This window comes from Grampus griseus, assembly GCF_964374135.1.
Source record: "Grampus griseus genome assembly, chromosome: 1".
Lineage (NCBI taxonomy): Eukaryota > Metazoa > Chordata > Mammalia > Artiodactyla > Delphinidae > Grampus > Grampus griseus.
Genome location: NC_139017.1, coordinates 101,168,583 through 101,182,421, shown reverse-complemented (window position 1 = coordinate 101,182,421; position 13,839 = coordinate 101,168,583). Strand labels below are relative to the sequence as shown.

At 45.4% G+C, this 13,839-nt stretch overlaps 1 protein-coding gene across 2 annotated transcripts in view; it reads right to left on the bottom strand.

The window, feature by feature from the left end:
* BCAR3 (BCAR3 adaptor protein, NSP family member) overlaps window positions 1–6,057 on the bottom strand; it is a 116,687-nt gene extending 110,630 nt beyond the window's left edge. For both annotated transcript variants that reach the window (XM_082670547.1, XM_082670548.1), the window contains exon 1: window positions 5,955–6,057. The gene's annotated coding sequence lies outside the window, so the exon portion shown is untranslated. The remainder of the gene's footprint in view (window positions 1–5,954) is intronic.
* Window positions 6,058–13,839: the final 7,782 nt, after the last annotated feature.

Here is a 13,839-nt window from a genome sequence, read left to right as displayed (position 1 = left end):
GACTGTGAGTCCCCACGTGGGCCCCTCCCGGGTCTGGCCAGTACCTGGTGCACTGTCAGCACTTGTTCAATGTTAATCATCGTTATTAAAAAAGAAACCAAACTCCCCAGCCCTCCCAGCCTGACCACAGTGGCGTAAGCGGACGAGGATTCCCTCACCCTTCGTGCACACACTCACAGCTATGAACTCTCACCTGTCCCAGCTATCAGCACCTTCCTTCTTTATAGACAGGCCTGGATCATTCCCAAGAACCTGGTGGCAAGGCCCAAAGCCCCCCACAGAACCTCTTCGGGTACAAAGGCCCACAGTGTTGGTCACGTCTACCTTCAGGCTAGGACGACGGACCAGAGTTACCCTGGCTCCAGTGTCTCCAGTAGCCTGTTTCCTCTCTGCTTATCCAAGGTCTATCTATTTCAAGATTGAGCCAAAGTGCTTCAGAATGCCCTTCAGCAAGCTACCCTCACCTCAGTGTATTCTCAAGGGATGTTAACACTGCCCTTCCTATTTTCAATTCAACAAACATTTAAGTGCCTACTCCAGATAAGAGACTCAGAGAAACAAAGATGCATAAGCCTCAATCCCTGACTATGAACTCAAAGAGACAATACAGTTGATACCTGAACAATGAGGGGCTAATCTGCATGTAACTTATAGTCAGCCCTGCATATCCATGGTTCCCCCATATCCACAGATTCAACCAACCACGGACCATGTACTGTAGTATTTACTATTGAAAAATATCTGTGTATAAGTGGACCCATGCAGTTCAAACCTGTGTTGTTTAAGGGTCAAAACTGTAATATATTCATCAATGGGACCCTTAACATGCTGGAGTGAAGAATAATTAATTTTGAAAAAAGGGCTCAAGGAGGGCTCAAGGAGGATCTCAGAGAAGGCATCACTGGAGATGAAGGATTTTGAAAGGCTGAAAATTGTAGGGAAAAGCCCTCCAAGAGGATGCGACAACAGCAGATGCATAAGGGCAGGAAAGTGCCCCTACAGGCTCAGGAAACTGAGTCACACGGTGTGGCTTGAGTCACGTTGAGAAGCATTTCCTGGAAGAAGCACAGCTTAGGACCAGACCATGAAATCTTGAAGGCTGTGTTGAGGTGTCTGAACCTGACTGTCAGTACTAGGGAAGCTCGGGAAGGGTGGGACGGAATCCAGTCTGTGCCTGGGTAGGGAGCTCCGGTCACTCTGGAGGGAGAGAAGGGAGGTGGGGAGGCCAGTCAGCAACAAGCCAGCAAGGAGTGATGGAGGGCTCCGACCTGGGGCAGTGGCCACGGGAAGGGAAAGGAAGGGCAGAGCGAGGGGCTAGAAGCTCGAGGCCTCTGGCTGGGAGGAAGGAGGCCACAGCCAAGGGAGGACAGGGCTGTGCTGTAACACACTGAGTAGCACAAGAGGGAACCCCTGCGGGCAGGCGAGAGAGTAACAAGCTCACCACTGGGGCTGCTGAGTGTGAGGTACCAGTAGGGCAGTTCCGTCTAGCAGGCTAGATACTGGTAGGTGCAGTTAGGGGCCAGGACAGGAGGTCGATTTTTAAGAGTCATCAACATAAAGGGAATATTTAAACCAGTGAGTAGATCCCTCCGCTTGTTATTATCAGCTGTGATAACAGTTGTGAAAGTACCTCTTAAACTGTCAGGAACCATACAATATCCATGAATTATATCCTTGCCCTCTCCCACCTGGGCTGCTTCAAGCCTAGAAGGACCAACGCAAGGGATAAATTCTGAAAACTTAAATCGGCAGCTCTCAACCTGGCTGCACATAAGAGTCCTTGGAGAAGCTTTTAAAATCCCGACACCCAAGCCGTGAGCCAGACCAACAGAATTACAATCTCGGTGGGTAGGACCCTGGCATCAGTCTTGTTAAAGCTCCCCTAGTATTTATTGTTCACTGTGGAGCCAAGTTTGAGGACCACCAGGTAAGCGAGTTTCTTTGGTACAGAGCAACTGGCACCCAGATTAGTTTCTGGGTAACAGAATAGAATAACAACGAGAAAGCATCACTCAGGCAAAAGAAGCGTTCCCTCATTCATTCTTCATTCAACACACATTTAAGGGCGGGCCTCCTGGGTGGTGGGGACTGTGTGTGCGTGTTGGAAACGGTGTCAAACGACTATCCTCACGAGGTTCCTACCCTGCAAAGGAAGCAGACAGTAAGTAATGACCATGCGTGTTGGTGATTCCCAGTGCCGTGGGAGCACGCAGAGTGGGGACTGGGGGCCTCGATTAATCTAGCAGCCAGGAAAGCCTTCCCGGAGGAAGGGATGCTGACCTGAAGGATGTGAAGTAGGGTTTAATTACCAGAGGGAGATCATCCAAGCTGAAGTTTCCAGAGTTACAGTTAAATTTCTCAGCTGCGGTTAAACTGGAAATACACAGGCCAGGCTCTCCTCTACAGCTTGCTGCCTCTAACTTGGGACTCTTTCCCATTTAAAGTACAGCCTTGCCCTGTGTCTAGTCACTTGGAAAGACTGGCTCCAGCCTGGGCCCTATGTCAAGCTTGAATCGATCCAACGATGGGGGAGGTGGGCCCTGGCCAGAGACCTAACTTTAAACAAACAACCAACAACAACAAAAACACTAAAGCGGGGCAGGGAATGGCAGGGAGAATTATAGGTGGAAGAAACTCATTTGCAGTCTGTTGGTTGCTCTGTTTCCTACTTGAGTTTTATTCACTTTTATTTTTTTCTAGACTCCAGGAACCTGGAGGAAATCCAGGGGTGGAAGCGCATGGAATCTAGGTTCAAGGTACGTACTTTCCATTCTGACAGAGGAACCACAACCCCATTTGACCACTAGGCAGAATCTCAACACGTGATATGTAGATGGAATCTCAGAGAATCAAGCCCCTCTCTTTTTCCAGATAAGGAAAATAAACGTTCATTCACTCAATAGAGAGTCTCCGAGAGTTTACAATGTACTAGAGCTGAGGATATAAAAAGCTAGATGAGGTCCTGATCTCGTGGAGCCTACACTGTGATGGGGAAGTCCAACCAACACAGACAACAAACTAGATAATATCCCAGTCGTAAGTACCCTAAAGAACATGAAACAGGATGACATGATAGAATACACTTGTTGGGGACGGAGGGCTATTTTACACTACAGTGGTCTGGGAAGACCTCTCTGAAGAGGTAACAATGACATGAGACCTGAAAAAAGAGAAGGAACCAGTAAGAGAGGATTAAATGGAGTTCCAGGCAGGGGATTCGGCAAATGTGAAGGTCTTGAGGTGGGAACATGTGGTTGGAAGAGCACAGTGGAGATTAAGTTCAAGTCTCGAGTTTTTGGCTCCCATGTTTTCTCCACTTGGGGATGTTTCTGTCTTGATGTTCCTAGTCATTATGTACTTCTTATGTACTATTTAATTTTTTTAAATCAAACATGGGTTGACTCAGAACCAAGGCTTTGAAGTAAGACACAAGTTCAAATCCCTACTGTGCCAATGTCTTACTGTGTGGCCTGGGACAAGTGACTCAACCTCTCTGACAGTTTCTCATTTGTAAAAATGGGTTAACAATATCTATTTCATGGAGTTGTTGTGAAAAGTAAATACGATTGTGTATGTAAGCCCTTGACATACAGCAAGCATTCAAAAAATAGCAGGTCTCCTCTAAGCAGGGCGGGGACCATGTCTGTCTTGCTTGTAATTGTATCCCTATCACAAAGAGAGTTCACAAATGAAGTCACTGCTCTGGGAAGACTGCAACCAGGAAGGGTGAGGAGGGAAATGTTTTAACCTAGAGCAATATACGTAACAACAGCAAACCAAGTAGAATGTGAGCATAGATACACAGGCACACTAAGTGAGCTCATATGCCGTCTTTAAATAAAAGCCCAGGTAAGACTTTGGCCATCCGACTTCCCCTCTCTCTACTGTGCAGGTAAACAGACACAGTGTCCTGATTCAGTCTAATACAAGACCTTGAAATACATACAAAGGTCAAAGACTCTACATCTTGATATGAAAACTCGAGACCCATGTGAACGTTCAAAGAGCTGAAATCCTGATAGGGATGAGAGTGAGCTCGACACACTCCCAACCTATGCGCTACCTTCCTGACCCCGGTCAGCGGCTATACTCTGAAATGCTTGTGAACAGCAGGACTGACTCACTTGCTTTATAAAGATGTCTCAAAGAAACTGATGATCACACACAAGTCGAGACAGAGATGAGACGCCCACTTGTTTGAATTTTTCTATTTTACTTCTGAAATGAGATATTTTCAAGTTAAATTCACAGATGGTCATCTGATGTGGGCTTTAAGAACTTTTTATCATATTTTAAACTCTGGAAACGTAACCTCCTCGTTGCCCCATTATGACCATGACAGAGAATGTACAATCCAGATCTGTAGTTTTATATCTTCTCTGCAGAGGCAGACAGGAAGAGGAGATGGAAAAACCACACATATAAAATTGGCTTATCCGCTAAGAATGAAGTTTTGCTTGGGTTTAGGAATTAAGAGTATCCCTTTATTTTGAAGTAAATTATGAAGTCTAGCCAGATGATTGAAGTATGAATAATTCTTCCATGGATTGTATTTCAAGCAACACAGCACAGGATCTACATGATAAGGGTCTTAAGATTAGCATCCATTTGACAAGCAGTCCTTTCTATATGAATAGGAGATTGAGATCTTGGTTAGTCATTCTGGAAATGTCAGGCTTCTCAGAGGCAGTTTAGGGAAAGTTGGAGTCAGGGAATGAGGGAGCCATTGGCATGGCAAGTTGTTTACGTTATATTCCATCCGTCCCCTTGCACACTCACGTACAACTGCTTGGCCGGTGGCTTCCCCCCGTTATTAACTGGGCAGCCCCTTGCTACTTGGGACTCTCTGAGCCCAGCCCCCAGCACCGAGGGCTCCCCCTGGATCTCGCTTCGCTCCTTGGCAACAAGCAGGGAGATTATCCGCCCTCAAACTGACCTCCCCTCCGCCGATGTGTTTTCCTTGGAGAGATCAGCGTAGCTAGCCTTGGTATATAAGGGTCAAGGTTTAAAAGAATCTCTGAATGCATGGCTCTACTTTCTATCTCAGCTAATGGCTTTAGGTGGAAGCAGACATGAGGTTAGGCGAGCAATCTTTCACCTTCGCACGTTGCTTCAAGTGAGTTAAAACCAAAACCAGAGTTTTCCACCCCCCAACCCCCAGCCACGACCCACTGTTAGTCCTCCAAAAACCACGCCGGCTCGTCAGCTGCTTTGGAGCCCACTTGACTTCTCCCCGACGAGTGTCTACACCTGATCAAACTTTTAAAGTGGAGGCAGCCTTAGCGGGTAAGGAAAGACAGGCTGAGACCGGAACCTCCTGCCTGTTGCGCCCACCGTCCCTTGTTTCCCAGCCTTCACCTCCCCTTCCCTCCCCTCTCCGACGCAGTGGGAGCGACACAACCAACTATTCATTCCTTCTCAACAAAGGGAGCGAGGGAGGGAGATGTCAACAGTTACGGGGCGGGCTCCTTAGCTTTCTCTGCAAGCTTTCCAAGAGATTAGTGGAGAAACTCGCCTCCTCCAAGCCCAGGGCTTCCCCCTCCCCGGCCCTCGCATCCCTCGACCCCCACCGGCTTCTGGGGCAGAGAGAGACGGGACCAGGAGGCGCGGCTGGATGCGCAGGGGGTCGGAGAGGCCAGCGCCCGGCAAGATGCCGCTAAAGAGCAAAGAGCAGAGATGCTCGCCGCACGTCGCCTCCCGCCTCCCGCCGCGGGCCCCTCCTGGGGAATCCCAGCCGGTTCAGAGGCCCCTAAGGGAGCAGCCCGGTCCCCCATTCAGCCACTCCAGCCCCCAATCGCCAACTCGGCTGGGGGTGGGGTGCGCCGGCTCTACTTTCCTGAAGTAGTAGCCTGAAGTTCGCCAACAAACTTCCCAGTCTGTCCTGCAAGGGGAGGGGGAGGCCGAGGCGCCCCGAGAGGAGCCGCACGCCCGCGGGACACGCGGCGGAGACTCACCTCCCCGCGCGGCGCCCGGGCTCTCCGGCTGGGGCTCAGAGGCGCTGCTCGTTCTGCCCTGCGCCGCGGCTGCTCCCAGAGCAGGAGCCGCTCATGATCGGTGGGGCGCGCCGGCCGAGAAGCCCGCGCGCGGCTCTCTGTGCGCCCGGCGTTTGCGGCTCCCGCTCCCGCCCAGGCCCCAGCCCCGGCCGCGGCAGCTGCAGGAGCGGCTCTAAGCCGGCGGCGCGCACTCCGGCCCTCAACTGGTGATTTGCGGCTTCCCGGCCCCACCCCGGCGAGCCTATTCGCGCAGCCTTGCAGAACCCCCCGCGACATTTACATGCGCTGACCTCGCCTTGCCCTCCTCTGCCCGGATTTTAGAGTTTGGCTCTCTTCGTACCTCCCGAGAAGCCAGTCCTCAAGTGTAGATCGACCACTTCCTCAATGTACGCCTCACGAGAGACAACCCCACCTAATCCACTCCTCTCCCCTCCCCGCGCTATTTCATTACCCAGCAGATCTGCTTTGCTTGTCTGCAGACACCAGGCTGGCTTTCAGTTTAAAGGGGTTTGATGGGATAAAGACCAGGTAACCACAGATGACCAAGCCATGGGAACAAGCAAATCAATCACACCCACCTGGACATATTGAAAGCCAAGTGCGAGGTGGAAGTGGCACCCCAGTACTAGATGGCTTGGTGGGGTAAAAAATTGGAGTCTGGTGTAGGACTTACACTACCAGATATAAAGACCTATTATAAAGCTGTAGAAATAGTAATTGGCAGCAAGGATAGACGATAGAATAGAGAGGCCAGAAACAGACCTATAGTATATGGTCACTTGATTTACATTCAAGATGCTGATGTGTTGCACTGGGGAAAGGGTGGTCTGTCTTTTCAGTAAATGATGCTGGATCAACTGAACACCCACATGGAGAAAAAAGAAGAATCTTAACCTCTACCTTATACCATACCAAAAAAATCTATTCCAAAAGGATATTAACTCTAACTGTAGAAGGTAAAACAATAAAAACATCCAAAGTAAATATCAAAAAACATCTTCATGACCTTAAGGTAGGCAAAGACTTCTTAAACATATACAGCACTAACATAAAGGAAAAAAACTGATCATTGGATAACATGACAATTAAGAACTCCTGTTCATTCTAAGACACCATTAGTGAAAAAGCACGCTACAGAGTGCTTTACACATATCCAAAAAAAGGACTTATATAGAATATATAAAGGACACTCACAAATCAACAAGAAAAAGGCAGAAAAACCTAATTGAAAATAAGCAGAATATTTCAACAGGCATTTTTCAAGAAGGGATAAACAGGCATTTCTCAAAAAGTCAAAAAACATATGAAAAGGTTCTCACCTTATTAACTATCCCAGAAATGCAAATTGAAGTTGCAATGTGATCTCCCTTCACACCCACCAGAATAGCTAAAATTAGAGAATTTTGTATAACACTTTAGAAACCTGTTTGGCATTATCTACTATATTAACTTAGAGTCTGTGACCTACCAGTTCCATCCCTAGTTGTATACCTAACAAAGATATATACACATATTCACCAAAAGACATGTTCAAAAATGCTTATAGCATCTCTCTTTATAACAGCCCCAAAGAAACAACCCAGATGTCCATTAACAGAAGAGAGAGAAACTCTGTAGAATACTATAAGAATGAATGAACTATGTCTACACTCAACAAGATTCATGACTCTCATGAATATGACGTTGAGTGAAAGAAACTGGACACAAATGGGTACATGTAAACTTCAAAAACAGCCAGAACGTATCTATGATGTTAACGGTGAAGATAGTGGTTATCTTGAGGGGTGTGTAGTGATGGAAAGGGAACCCAGAAGAGTCTCTAGGTGCTGGTAATATTCTATTTCTTGATCCAGGTGCTGGTTACATAGATGTGTACTATTTAATAAAAAATAACTATCCCTCATTTTATAAAAATTGATTGGTTTGTGCACTGCTCTATACATATGTTTTACTCCAATTAAAATATTTTTTAAATTGTGCCATGTTGGTATACTTTGTATCCTTTTCATTCCCCTAAGAAAGAACCATCAGCAAGGCTGCAAGATTCTAAATGCAGCATTCTCAAGAATCAGTTTCTACCTTTTCCTTATGGGTGTGTTTGTGGGTTCGTCTTTATCTTCCCTGCCTCATTAGAAGCATAAACTGTTTTTGTAAGTTTTTTTTTTTTTTTTTTTTTTTGCAGTACACGGGCCTCTCACTGTTGTGGCCTCTCCCGTTGCGGAGCACAGACTCCGGACGTGCAGGCTCAGCGACCATGGCTCACGGGCCCAGCCACTCCGCGGCATGTGGGATCTTCCCGGACCAGGGCACGAACCCGTGTCCCCTGCATTGGCAGGCAGACTCTCAACCACTGCGCCACCAGGGAAGCCCTGTAAGATTTTTTGATGTGGACCATTTTTAAAGTCTTTTTTGAATTTGTTACAATATTGCTTCTGTTTTATGTGTTGGTTTTTTGGCCCCAAGGCATGTGGGATTTTAGCTCCCCGACCAGGGATCGAACCCTCACCCCCTGCATTGGAAGATGAAGTCGTAACCACTGGACCACAGGGAAGTCCCTAGAAGCATAAACTTTTAATTTTTGTTCGATCTTCCCAAAGTATTTAGTGCAGTGAATTTCAAACAGACTAGCTGGTACATTTCTAAACTGAATTATTAGAAAGACATTTACTGACTTCCTGTTGCTCTGAAGTGTCACTGAGAGCAATGGTAAAACTTTGGTTTTTCTTGATTTTCAAAATTCCCTGAGCACCTACTATGGGTAAAGTTTCTACTGAGTGACGCACCATGGCGAGGTAGCAATAAAGACTAGAAGACAACTTACATCCAGAGAGTCCTTGCACAAGTCACTATCCCTCTCAGTCCCTCTATTTCCTCACGAATGAGTGAGTAAATAAATGTTAGAAGTCAAGGAAATAATAAATGTGGAAGTGCCTAGCATATAATAGTTCTCATTAACTATTACTAGAACTGATGACACATCCTATTATTTGTCTTCACAATACCCCTGTGAGATAGGAGGCATCTCTATCCTGATTTATATGGGAGGAAACAGACTCAGAAAGATTAAGTAATTTCAACTACAAATTCATTCAACAAACATTTGTTGTTTACCTACTATGTGCCAAGATCCATAGCTAGTGAGAAGCAGAGTCAGAATTTGATCAGATATTTTAACTTCAAGTTCAGTGGACTTTCCACCACATCACAACTACTTTCACATTTGTATCCCCAGTGCCTAGCACATAGTAGGTAATCAATGCATTCATGGATGAACAATAGGAGGTGGTTTTTTTTTAATTAAAAAAATTTTTAATTTGTTTTTGGCTGTGTTGGGTCTCTGCTTCTGTGCGCGGGCTTTCTCTAGTTGTGGTGAACTGGGGCTACTCTTCATTGTGGTGCGCGGGCTTCTCATTGCGGTGGCTTCTCTTGTTGCGGAGCACGGGTTCTAGGTGAGCAGGCTTCAGTAGCTGTGGCTCGCGGGCTCAGCAGTTGTGGCTTACGGGCTCTAGAGCGCAGGCTCAGTAGTTGTGGCGTACAGGTTTAGTTGCTCTGCGGCACATGGGATCTTCCTGGAGCAGGGCTCGAACTCGTGTCCCCTGCATTGGCAGGTGGATTCCTAACCACTGCACCACCAGGGAAGTCCCATAGGAGTATTTTTAATATAAGATTTTGATTGGGTAATATGGTTCATATATTACACATGGTTCACAAATTACACACACACACACACCGTTTTATATATATATTAAATGGTATACAGTGAAAAGTCCCCCTCTTAACTCTTTCTCCCATCTGCCAGTCCCCTCCCACCATAGGTAACAACTGTTTTTAATATGTGTGCCTGCCAGAATTTCTCCAAGTGTGTGTGTTATTCCCCACTCCTACACAAAAAGTAACATGCTATACCCATAGTTCTTCACTTTGCTTATTTTTTTCACTTAATGTATCTTGGAGATTTCCCCATATTAGTGCACGGTATTCCTTTGAAGAGATGTACCAGAATTTATTCAATTAGTGCCCTATTGATGGACAGTTAAGTCGTTTCCAATCCTTTCCTATTACAAACGGTACTGCAATGAATAACCTTGAACATGTGTCATTGGTATGTGTAAGTATATCTGTAAGATAAATTTCCAGAGGTAAAATTGCTGGGTCAAAGGGTATCTGCTTTTGTAATGTTGATAAGTAATGCCAAATTTCCATCCATAGGGACTGAACCAATTTACACACCACAGCAATATAAGGAAACGTTTATTTCCCCACATTCTTTGCAGAAGGTATTAAACTTTTGAATTTTTGCCAATCTGGTAAGTAAAATATGAATTTTAGTGCAATTTAAATTTGCAGTTCTCATAATAAGTGAGGCTGCTCATCTTTTCATGTTCAGTAGCTATTTGTTTTTCTTTTTTGGAATTTGCACTTCTGTTTTTCTATCTATTTGTAGGTCTTTTTATTATGACTTTTTTAGGACCCCCTTCCATATTAGGAAGCTTAGCTCTTTGTGGTATGAACTGCAAATATGTCCTCAATGATAATATTAAAGAAAACAAGTGATATACATAAAGTCCTGTTATTTTAGGAAGCTCATTCCGGAAGCCATAAGGAGTGAACTAGAGAAGTGAGAGCCAAGGTGGGACACTGGTTAGAAGGCTATAGCCATAGCCTTACTGTCACATGACAAGAGCTTTGACTAGGCTGGGGGCAGTGGAAATGGAAGTTAAGGACCAAAGTTATTACCAAGAAATAAATGGCAAGAGTTAATTATTAGCAATGATAACAATGACAATAATAGTAGCCACAACTGGTTTAGTAGTAACAACCACCAAGAACTATGCTGAGTGCTTTACCAGCTTTAAGCTGTGAACTGGTACTACTACTGCCCCTATTTCACAAATGAGAAAAGTGAGTTTTAGCAGTTAATGCAAATTGCATTTATAGCAGCATTTATAGCAGCATTTATAGCAGTTAAGTAACTTACCCAAATTCACTCTAGATGTAAGTGGCAGAACCAAGGCAAACCCCAGGTCTATCCGACCCAGCTGCCTCGCAGAGTGAAGGAGAATGATCAAAGGTCTGCAGGCTGAGTACCTGGGTAATGCCTGGCTTGATGACAGATGTAGAAGCCAGAGAACAGCTGCCGCTGGCTGGAGAGCAACGTGCTCACTCTTAGGTACACCGAGCATTTTTCAAAGCCTTTCATGTATATGATCACTCTTCCCACAATGTCTCTGTGAGTCAAAGGGGGTAGTATTAACCCCATCTTACTGATGAGAAGACTGAGGCACCATGAAATTAAATAACCAGTCCCAGCTCATATGTCTTATTCTCTGGGACACCTTCCCTAAAACTCAGAACAGGGCAGATTCCCTGATTATATGTGTCTTACCGTCTCCTTTCCTTCCTGGAATTTGTCACAGTTCATAATTACACATTTATTTCTGTTATTTTTGTTTAACATCTGTTGCTCTATAGTCTCTAAGATCCAAGTCTGGTTTTGCGTTTGCTTTGTTCCTAGTTTGGCACACATGATTGGCAGGCAGTAGATATATACTGAATGAATGAATGAACTCCAGGCCTCTAGACTGTTTATCCTTTCATCTTCCTACTGTATCATAAAGCTTCCTATAAGATAAATAATATAATTCCATAGATGTGGGCTGTGTTATAAAATCTGAGGATTCAAATTTCTTTAAGTCTACAGCTAGCTTCCACATTCATGTTTAGACAGCAAAACCCTGGGCTGCTTCAACCAAAGAGACAGAAGAAGGACAACATAGCCAGTGAGTTGGAGTTGATGACTTCAGGGCAGTACACGAGGCTTTGTCAGGGAGTACTCACCCTGGAGTAGGTCCCCTCCTGCCACAAAGTAATTTGTTGAGCCTCACCCCATAACATCATTAGTTAACAGGTAGCTGGGGCATGCACTGGGCAAAATGCACTTTAAGGAAGAATAGCTCCTAAAATTTCAGCTTTGCCCAGCTCTAAATGGTAACAAGGAAGGAACAACAGATGCTTAAGCTATCACTGATGAAGACCAAACAGAAAATCTGAACCTGAACAATCACAGAAAAAGAGACTGCGAATTCCCTGAGTTTACTATATAATAAATCACTGACCCAAAGAAGGGGCAGCTCTGACATGGACCAGAGCAGCAAATGCTGTGGTATTTTCTGAAGCCTCACCCTCTAGGCTCCTGGCCCATGAAGAGTTAGCCATGGACTCGGTGTCATGGGAATCCCAGTCTACCAAGCAGAGAAGTCAACTCAGCTTCCAAAAGGCCTGTATGATGGCTGTAAATGCCCTGTCGTATTGGCTAGAGAAGTCACTGTAGGACGGCTACATTTCGATAGATCCTCAATAAATACTTACTGAATGAATGAGTGAGTGAGTGAAAAAGCGATGGATTTCTTGGTAACAGGCTCATTTTCTATACAAGGTGCACATTTGAACTACCTGTTCACCAAACTCTGGACCCTCGTCCCCAGTTACTTCCTTAATCAGATGAGCAGCTTTGCATTAATTAGCTTCTCAACTTATGCAACAGTTGGAAGGAAATACTCTAAAATGCCTCTGGATAATTATGGAATACCAGGTGATTTTAATTTCCTTATTTACACAGCTCCCCCTTTCCATTTTTTTCTTCAGTAAGCATGTATTATTTTTATTATTAAAAATGCCACTTAGGGCTTCCCTGGTGGCGCAGTGGTTGAGAGTCCGCCTGCCGATGCAGGGGACACGGGTTCATGCCCTGGTCCGGGAAGATCCCACATGCTGCGGAGCGGCTGGGCCCATGAGCCATGGCCGCTGAGCCTGCGCATCCGGAGCCTGTGCTCTGCAACGGGAGAGGCCACAACAGCGAGAGGCCCACGTACCGCAAAAAAAAAAAAAAAAAATGTCACTTAGAAAACCAATTCATTGAGCCCTACCATATGGAAATTATCACCAGCCCAGAGAGAGATGAAGGTGAGTACATCAACAGGAACTTCTGTCCTTGGGGGGAATACAGCACAGGTACAGAGAGAAGGATTGGCTGCAACAGAGGTTCCTGTGCTGTGGGAAGGCAGAGGAGGGAGGGATGGGGGCACAGACTCTTGATGCTGGTGAAAATAAAGAAGAGAAGTTTTGAAGAAGAAATGCTTTACTATGGAAATGAAGAACAAAGAAACAAATGTATGTGAAACCTAGTGCAATGGTCACCTGGCTGTCCTCTTGAGTTACAGTGGGGAAGGTCTCAGTTTAGATGCTGCAGACTGCCCAGTGGCAGGTGGAGGTGAGCTCTGCCAGCATTATTCTAGTGCAGAAGAAGGAACCTGGACAGTTAGAGCAAATGAAGGGAGCATGAAGCCTACCAGCTCCCCTATACAGGAGAAGCCATGCTGACGGAAAAACCTCACTTACTTGGATGTACTCATTCAATCTTTGAGAGCAAAGTTGGCCTTCCAGATGAGTGGGCTTCAGCCCAAGAGCATGGTTTGTGAGATGTGGCTAAGACTCTCACACCTACCATCTTAAAAAAAAAAGTCTTCCTAGCAATCTTATCACTTAGAACTCTGTCTTTAGCTGCTCATTCCTTTGTGTGAGGCGCTGACCTCACTCTGCCATCCTCTTTTTTGTAAAACAATGTTAATCCTTAATGGATGACTTAACAGAACACAGGCTCTAAATGTGCCCTTTGCCCAGTGCCTCTACTTCCAGGAATCTGTCCTGCACAAATGCTCACTCACCTGTACATACCAAGATATTTATAGCAGCATTATTTGCAGTTTTAAAAAAGTGTTTGCAGAGGGATGGCTAAATTATAGCACACCTATACTATTCAGCTGATATGAATGAGGTAATTCTATAG